The sequence below is a fragment of the Lolium rigidum genome, chromosome 6 (genome assembly GCF_022539505.1).
Source record: "Lolium rigidum isolate FL_2022 chromosome 6, APGP_CSIRO_Lrig_0.1, whole genome shotgun sequence".
Classification (NCBI taxonomy): domain Eukaryota; kingdom Viridiplantae; phylum Streptophyta; class Magnoliopsida; order Poales; family Poaceae; genus Lolium; species Lolium rigidum.
The window spans coordinates 323,109,218-323,118,709 of record NC_061513.1 but is presented as its reverse complement, the minus strand read 5'-3'; the positions used below and the strand labels follow the sequence as shown (position 1 = coordinate 323,118,709).

At 54.1% G+C, this 9,492-nt stretch overlaps 2 pseudogenes; one reads left to right on the top strand and one right to left on the bottom strand.

Moving 5' to 3' along the window:
* LOC124660276 overlaps positions 1-565 on the top strand; it is a 44,354-nt pseudogene extending 43,789 nt beyond the window's left edge.
* Positions 566-6,986: 6,421 nt separating this feature from the next.
* On the bottom strand, positions 6,987-8,874 carry LOC124664718 (annotated as a pseudogene).
* Between the last annotated feature and the right edge of the window lie 618 nt (positions 8,875-9,492).

Sequence of the window (9,492 nt, the reverse complement as noted above, 5' to 3'; positions counted from 1 at the left end):
AACCGGTACCGCGTCGGCGACGTGATCCACGTGGCGGGGTTCCACAACGCCGCGCTGCAGTTCCAGGTCGTGCGCCGCAAGAACGTGCTGCTGTCCATCGAGCTCGACAAGACGGACGGGGCGGAGCTGCAGCGCGCCGTGGAGCGAGCCTCGGCGCTGCTGCTCCGCCCACGCGGCGCGTCCGTGGCGGAGTACACTAGCCACGCGTGCACCAGGCGCATCCCGGGGCACTACGTCATCTACTGGGAGCTGCTCGTCACCGGCGCCGCGGTGGACAAGGAGACCCTCGACGGGTGCTGCCTCGAGATGGAGGAGGCCCTGAGCATAGTGTACAGGCAGAGCCGGGTGGTGGACGGCTCCATTGGGCCGCTCGAGATCTGCGTCGTCCGTCCCGGCACCTTTGAGGAGCTCATGGACGATGCTATCTCACGCGGCGCCTCCATTAACCAGTACAAGGTGCCCTGCTGCACCACGCTCCCGCATCGTCGAGCTTCTCGACTCGTGCATCGTGTCCAGCCACTCCAGCCCTGCCCTGCCGCACTGAACACCGGTGCGGCGTTCCTGATAAATAAAAATGAACTCCCAATGTGAAGCATCCTGAATAATTGGGGATTTTCTCTACTAGGATGATGAAGAACCCTAGCTAAGATATTGTAAGAACAAGACAATAATTTTGGGTATTACGGCCTTCTATTGCTTTCCTTCACAACTCAGTTGGCTCATATAGTGTGATAGATTTTTTTTTTTTGCGGGTAATATAGTGTGACAGCTTATAGAGCGGGTAAAACCTTATAACTTATCAAAGTGTCGTCCAACGCTTAAACCCTAATCACAGACCGGTGTCATGTCAGCTAGAGATTTGAGGTGAGAGTTGACTGGCTGTCACCACTCATGGACGCGTGCCGATGATCACTGGTAAGTGTCAGGCTGTCACCACTCAGGCGCTCCTCCGCCATCTTATCCTTGGCGATCTTCTTCGGCTTCACCTTCTTCTTCCCGACGGTGGCCGTGGTAGGCGTGTCGGTGGAATTCATCGCTACTTTCCACACCATTTTCATCATGCAATTGTGCGTCGCTCCGAAGAATTGGGCATTGTAAGCCGAGGTCGTAGAGTATTCTCCACTAGAAGTTAGGTTTCAAACAATGGAGTATTCATTCTACTCAAGTTGTTGAGCTCCTTCCAAAGGCGGAGGTACTCCTGAATGTGAGCAACGGTCAAGTTGGCATCCATCTTGATTTTCGTGATCCAGACGTTATTATGTAAGGCTTGCTTGACACTCCATTTTTTCCTCGCGGAAACCGTATAAATGAGGGGTGCAATATCTTTGGGGACCTTGTTATATCCATGTTTTACATTGATTTATGTGTATTTACCAATGATCCTCTTTATGTAGGTTATAATGCTTCATCCAAGCCTACCTACCTGGCGATGAGGCTCGCTCCGCTCCTTCCTTTAATATAAATTTGGAGCACAATATAACATAATCGATCAACAACAGTTATGTTATGGCTGTGTTATGGCGGTGACCAATCCCATAAGACATGCCAAGGTCACAAGCACGTGTAGCTAGAATGATCACTCAGGGATGGAGTGCCTAAGAACATCTCTACCAGACACCGCATGAGACTTCCATCCGCATAATAACCGGCGTTTTACTGGTTTGGATGAAAAAGGGCCAGTCCAGACACCGCATCAGACCCCCATACCAAAAAAAATTCTGGACCATCCAGTTTCACGTCGCGGAAATCTCAAGTTCCCGGTTTCGTGAGGCTTTGCGAGGCGAACCCCATCTCCTCCCCTGCGTTGGCACGAAGGGACATTCAGCTCCTCCCTTTCCCGCTTCCGCCCCACCACCCGCCGCCGATTCCGCTGCCTCCACCCATCTTTGGCCTCTGCAGCAACGCACTCGCACCAAGATGGAAGCCCTCAACCGGCCGCCCCTCGCGGACTAGGCCTCGCCGCGTGGATCGACCACACCCACCGCTGCCGGATCTAGCGCCGCCGCAACAGCCGCCACCGAGGAGCTCATGGTTGACGGTGCACAATAAGCTATCCTCCCTAATAGCAACCGTAAGCGGCTGGGGCAGCACATCGTCGCCTCCCCACCCGCTGCTGCTACTCCTCCCGCTCCGACCAAGAGGATGAAGAGGCCGAGAAACAAGCCGCCGGTGCAGAACAAGCCGGTGCCGAAGAAGCCCGGTGCGAAGAAGCCAGCCGACGCTAAGATGCCATCGTTGACAGCTTTGACGGTGACGATGGCCAAGGCGCCGTTGGCATCGGCTGTTGCGCACAAGGTGGTCGACAAAATTCCCGTTGTTGATGTTGCGCCGGAGTCATACGTTGACATGCTCAACGACACGTCCGTCGACATCGATTTGTCGTGGCTCATGGATTATAAACTGCAACAACGACATAGAGGAGGGACTCGAGGGCGATGAGTTTGGGGAAGATGAAGACGAGGAAGGTGACTTGGAAGAGATAGAAGAGGGGGTGTTCGATGGGACGGTGACCAAGGCGAAGGGGAGAGCGATCTGGACCCAAAACTACATCGAATTTGAGGACGTGATCTTGATCAGGGCTTGGGAGGTGATTTTGATGGATGCCGTGACTGGCACCGATCAAACCGGCAAAAGGTATTGTCAACGCATCGAGGACAAGTTCTTCCAATTGATGACACCTCTCTCTTCTACTCCAACTCGCTCCTACCGTTCACTTCAAGGCCGATGGGATAGCATCAAGACAGCGTGCATCCGGTGGGCCGGTTGCATCGATGCCGTGAGGAATTCGCCACCGAGCGGCATGCGCCGAGGAGAGCCGGGCCATGGCGGAGCTCATCGTGGCGGAGAATGTGACGATGATGATGAACCCGACTCACATGGATGAGTTCCATCTTGAGTGGTGGAATATGCGAAGATGGAGATCTTGACGCGAAGGAGGGAAGCTGCACGCGCTTCCATGTCTGCCATGAGTGGTGCCCGAGATGATGATGCTACGGCGAGTGGTGGCGGCCGTGTGGATGCGCCGGCAACCGATGGTGATGCTTAATGATGTGATGTTTGATCCTCTTTTGGTGCCGTGTTTCATGTATGATTGAGTACTTTGAACAATATGTTTGCATGATTATGTTGCTACATTTGAATATTATCGGATGATTTGCATAAACCATGTGTTTCCGGTTTTAGTTTGCGGACTGACAAACCGTCGCGTAGTCCAGACGCCTACAGCTAGCAAACGCGTTTAGGGTAACCTGGATACGCGTATTTGAGATTTGTGGTTTGGGGTGTGTGCTAGAGATGGTCTAGAGCAAACCTCTCGTGAGCTGAAGTAGCAAAGAGGTAATGGCTGGGAAATCAAATCCTGGCCGTGGGACGTTCAGCAGTGTGTCGATTCGTATTGAAATCCAAAAGATACCGATTCGTGTTCATGTGGAACTGTATATGTGATCGACAGAATACGGTATCTCTCCCCTGACCGAATCAGACAGCGTGTGTTACGTTTCATCATTAAAAACTTACGAGTTGGCGTTATTTCTGTGCGCAACGCTGAGTTTTGACCTAGGGTGGGTCAGATTATAGTGCATAGCTTCTCCTTCCTGCCGCCAGACGTGGATACGGCAGCCATCATGTCCGGAGACACGTTGTCGTCGTCCAGCGAATTCCAGATGCCGGAGCGAACTTCTCAGTCTGCGACACAGGACTGCAAGCGGCCGTCGGAGCCTCCATGGGCGTCGCTGCAACACGATTTGGTTCGTCTGGTGGCATCTCGCTTGCTGGCCCAAGACTGGTTCGACTACGTAGGCTTCCGATGCGTCTGCGCGCAGTGGCGCTCTGCCACGGACTGCCCGCGTGGCCGCGGCGTGGCCGACGTGCGGTTTCACCCACGGCGCTGGATGATGTTCCCGGAGGGCCGGGGCCTCTACCCCGGCCACCCCGACCTTGGAGACCACATCCGTTTCTTCAACCTAGACTCCGGGGCGTTCGTCCGGGCCAGGCTTCCGCTGTTCGAGGACCACAGCGTTCTCGACTCGATCAATGGCCTTCTCCTCCTCCAGCGGGACGACGACACGGCGATCCGGCTCCTCAACCCTTTCACGCACGACATCGTCGACTTCCCACCGCTCAACACCCTTGCTACCGTGCTGGGGCTACAGAGCTTGAGGTCTGTATCTACTTCGGCTACTTTCTTGCCACAGGGCATCACTGTCATGCTTGTCTTCAATAACTCGGTTTACGCCGCCGTTGCTACACCCCAAGAAGAACAATGGACTATGGTAAGCTGGATGGCCCCGATTCCACAATCGTATGGGCCAGTGCAGATACAAGATAGACTATACATGGCTAGTAACGTTCTTATCTATGGAAGCGATACGAATATTTACGAGATGGGGGCACACCTGCTGGATGGGCCAAAGCTGATCACCGTTTGCCCCGAGAGAAAACTTTACAGTCCTCTCTACCTGGTAGAGTATGACTCGGAGATCATAGTGGTCGGATACACTGACGCGTATTCATCGAGCCTTGTGGCTTACAAGCTCACGGATATTGTCATGGGAGTGTTCACTACTCCTTTAACAAGCATCGGAGACAAGACTACCTTCCTAGGAGGAGGAAGGAATTTGTGTGTCTCTTCCAAGGCGTTGCCTACTGCCGTGGGTGACACTATTGTCTGCTACCGTCCAAGTAACCGTTGTTTTGGGCAATTCCACCTCGGTAGTGGCACATGGTCGCAACCATTCGATGAATGCAGCCTAAATGGCATTCAGCATGGTCCTTGGAGCCTTATCCGTCATGTATTAACATGTTGCTATCGTAGGTACTGGTATGTATGTGTCTTTGCTTCAACTAATGTAATTATTATCCAGGTATTTAGTTCGTTCAAGTACCATCTTTTTTTAAAAAAACTTTTTCCTCTTATTAGGAATAAGGGGACAATGTATTCTTGGGAAGATATTTCGTCGTACAAGTGGAAGGTCAAGGTTGAGTTCCGTGAGGGGGTAAAGTCTCTTATTCATATTTCTCTATTGTATGCTAACAATATATAATGCATAAATGTCAATTTCCTAGCTCCTGACAAACAAAACACGCCGACCCCGTGAGCTAATCAATGACCAAATGGTTCTATTATATTCAGATATATCTATTAGAGCATGGTAAACAATTATGATATAATCACTAGTATTTAACATGTTTCTTCTTAGAAAAGGAAAACCCATGGTTATACGAAAACAACACCTAATCATTAAATTAGTTTGGAAAGAAACCACACTTGCTGGGTCATATGATTCCGATAAAATGACGTCCAACGAAGCATTACTTGTAGATAGAGAGATGCTCTTGGCAGCTACCCTATCAATGACACTCTTCATCTGAATTTTTACAATATCCTTAAGCTTGTCATGTGAAAGAGGCTCAAATATCACAACCTCACTCAATCTGTTCAGAAACTCAGGCTTAAAGTTTCCATGAACCTGCACCAACAGATACATATGTATGTGGCACAGTGGCGGTCAGTAGGTTACTAGAGCCTTAACAGCAACACACCATCATATGTCAGTCGTATTCACAAACCTTCTTCATCACATGGTTCCTTGCATATTCCATTGTACTTTCTCCAGCCATTCCTAATGTTAGGTGCTCTGCTCCTAGGTTTGAGGTCATGATGATGATAGTATTCTTGCAATCTACGGTCCGGCCTTTGCCATTAGTCAACACACCATCCTCAAGAACTATGGTGAGTACGCCAACATGGAGATGAACCGGAACGAGGGTGCCCTCTCTCACCGTTGGAACTTTGTAGCAAGTTCCATGGCTACTATGAGAAGATCAAGGCACGGAAGGAGAGCGGCAAGACGATGGTGGATTGGGTATGATCTACGCCCATCTTATTTGATGATCCATCTTGTTACATATCTATTTGATGATCCATCTTGTTACATATCAAATGATGATCCAACTTGTTCTATATCTATTTGATGATATATCTTGTTACATATCTATTTGATGATCCATCTTGTTACATATATCAAATGATGATCCATCTTGTTACATATCTATTAGATAATCCATCTATTTTCATATCTATTTGATGATCCAACTTGTTTCATATCTTGTTTTGCATCATGTATTGTTAGATGCTCCAAACCCTCGAAATGTACAAGCACCAACACGAGGACAAAGACTTCCCCTTCATGCATTGCTACAACAAGCTACAAGGTTGCAATCCTCGACAAGCAAGACATGAAGATCGAGTTGGAGAGGGAGAGGGTGCAGGCGGCGAAGATGGAAGCTCACGCCGCTGCCATGAAGGCCACCAACGAAGCGACGCAGCTATCGTTGGCCAAGATGTCTCAAGAATCCAAGATCTTGATGGCCGACATGGAGAAGATGGACCCGTTGGCGCGGGCATGGCACAAGATGTACCGCGAGCGCATCGGCCAAGAGGTGATGGTGACGCGAGCTGCGTCGGCGTCTCCCCCAGCACCGTCCATGTTCATGTCTCCCCCGGCACTGTCCACGTTCATGTCTCCCCCGGCATCATCGACGTTCATGCCTCCGGGGCTGCGGCGGAGCTACCGCAGGGGCTCGCCGCCGATGAGGAAGTCGTCGAGGTTGAGCCACCCATGACCTCGTTCATCTGGTGGCCGTGTGTTGGCCCAAACTTCATATTCGAAAACCTATTCGAGTTTGGTGATCGTGTGTTGGCTCAAACTTTAAATTTATAAACTTATTCGAATTTCTATGCTTTTGTTTGAGTTTTCAAATTCAAATTATCTATTGGAGCTGTCGTATAAGGTGCGTCGGTGTGGGAGCAGCTCCCCTAAATGGAGGATGTTGTGCCAACGTCCCCCATACGACAGTACCGGCGCCCCTACCGGCGACTATTTGGAGGGCACCGGTGGAGATGCTCTTACCATCCTGGTAGAAAATCCCCAATTATCCCGGATGCTCCGCAAGGAGTTCGTTCTATTTGGCAGGCCTATCTCCGTCTAGTCAGAACGCCGCGCCGGTGTCCAGTGCGGCAGCCGGCAGGGCAGGGCTGAAGTGGCTGGACACGACGCGCGAGTCCAGAAGCTCGACGATGCGCGGGAGCGTGGTGCAGCGGGGCACCTTGTACTAGTTAATGGAGGCGCCGCGTGAGATAGCATCATCCATGAGCTCCTCGAAGGTGCCGGGACGGACGACGCGGATCTCGAGCTGCCCAATGGAGCCGTCCACCACCCGGCTCTGCCTGTACACTATGCTCAGAGCCTCCTCCATCTCGAGGCAGCACCCGTCGAGGGTCTCCTTGTCCACCGCGGCGCCGGTGACGAGCAGCTCCCAGTAGATGATGTAGTGCCCCGGGATGCGCCTGGTGCACGCGTGGCTGGTGTACTCCGCCACGGACGCGCCGCGCGGGCGGAGCAGCGCCGAGGCCCGCTCCACGGCGCGCTGCAGCTCCGCCTCGTCCGTCTTGTCCAGCTCGATGGACAGCAGCACGTTCTTGCGGCGCACGACCTGGAACTGCGGCGCCGCGTTGTGGAACCCCGCCACGCGGAGCACGTCGCCGACGCGGTACCGGTTCAGCCCGGCGTAGGTGGTGATCACCAGCTCGTACTCGCGCCCGTCCTCCACGCGGGCGAGGTCCACGAGCTTTCTGGACGCCGCCTCGCCGTCGTCGTCGTCGTCCACTGGGAGAAACTCGAAGTAGCCCATGTTGGGCATGACGGTGTACGCCACCTCGGACGGGTCGCAGAGCGGGCGGAGGTTGATGCCGAAGTAGCATTCCGAGGATCCGTACGTGCCGCTCACCAGCGGCAGGTTGCCGCAGTAGTGTCGCAGGATCGGGATGTACTGCGCCATGGCGCCGGTGACTATGACGTCGACGTACTTGGTGTTGGGCCAAACGCGGGAGACGATGCCGGCCCAGTCACCGTTGCAGCACTCGTCCCGTACGAACCGGGACAGCTCGGGGTCCGGCCGGATGATGCCGGCTACCGCCTGTCGCACGGATGCGTCGGTGACGCGTGGGGTGAGAGTGCCGGCCTCGATGTCAGCGGCGAGCTGCTCCCAGTTGAGCTGGAGGACGCGGCCGATGGCGCGCAGGAGGCCGGCGGCGAAGACGGCACCGAGAAGGAGCACGTCGTGGCGCTGGCACAGGCCGCACAGCATCTGCGCGTACATGCTCTGGAACACGTCCGCGCAAAGGAAGGCCGCCGTCGGGCTGGTGTAGCTGCGGTAGGGTCTGTACGGACGCTTCTTGAGCTGCTCGTTCTTGTAGTAGCTCGTGAGGACAGGGCGCGCCATGCATGAGGCCACTCGGCGTCCTCGTCTCCGGCTTCACGAAAAAGAAGTAGAGCCCCTTCCCCTTGTCAAGCCCAGGCATGTACCTACGGGCCGGAGTACGAAACATGGACTGAGCAGGGCATCGATCACAGCTGATAATTGTTGAATGGAAATGAGTGTGCGCTCCTTCGTGGACGTACAAGTTCATAACCGCCATGAAGATGCTGGAGAGCATCTGGCGCCGGTCGTGCTCGTCCTCGACGGTGGGCATCAGCTTGCACTCGCCGGCGGACGTGCCCGAGCTGGTGAAGAACTCGGAGACGGGGCGCGTCGACAGGACGGGCGATCGGTCTCCGTTGGCAATGCGCTGGATGTACGTTGGCACCTTGGCCCGAAACGTGGCGCGGTCGGTGCGGCCATCGAGGCCGCAGTTGCTGAGGTACTCCGTGCCTGCGTTCCGGGCGAGGATCTCGGCCAAGACACGCTCCTGCACCGAGTCCACGTCAGAGGTCATCTCCTCGATGCACCGAGCTTCTCGGCGTCCTTCGCGTTCGCCGCCTCCGCGTCCGCGGCCGCCGGCGATGAGACCGCGCTCCCGAGAGTTGCCGCCATTGGCTCGATCCGGAACACTGACCAAATGCGAGCTTAGCTAGAGCTAGTAGCTGAAGAAATATTCGTTTTTGTTTTCAAGAAAGGCGTATGCAATGCGACGGTCGGTTTCGTTTAGTTTTGAGGGTATGCCAGTTTGGTGTGATGGATGGCGGTTTGGTAACTTTGGTTTGATTGTACTCTGCCAATCAGCAGGCAAGAAGCGGCCTCCGCGCGGATCACCCACCCAAGTCCATCTCAACCGTGCGAAGGAAGCCCATCCAACGACCCTCGCGCCCCCAAAAATCCAAGGAAGCACAAGCTACGCAATACGCATCCTAGACTTAATTGCCTAGCCTGTCTCCTCCACTCCTCCAAGCAAAACGCATCAATGCACCCAACCCTCCTCTCCTCTAGTCTAGCTGCTGGATGCCCTTTCTCCCTCAATCAAATCAAACTCCCCTGCCTCGCCTCGCCGCCGATTCCCTCCGCCTCTACCGACGCCGGAGCACAGGGCCGCTCCTCGCCGTCCCAAGCAACCGGCCGCGCGCCGCCAGGGAGTCCACTCAACGCTGCCCACCCAATTTCCTCCCCGACGCCGACGGTGGAACATAGGGACGCTACTCGTCGTCCCCACCCACC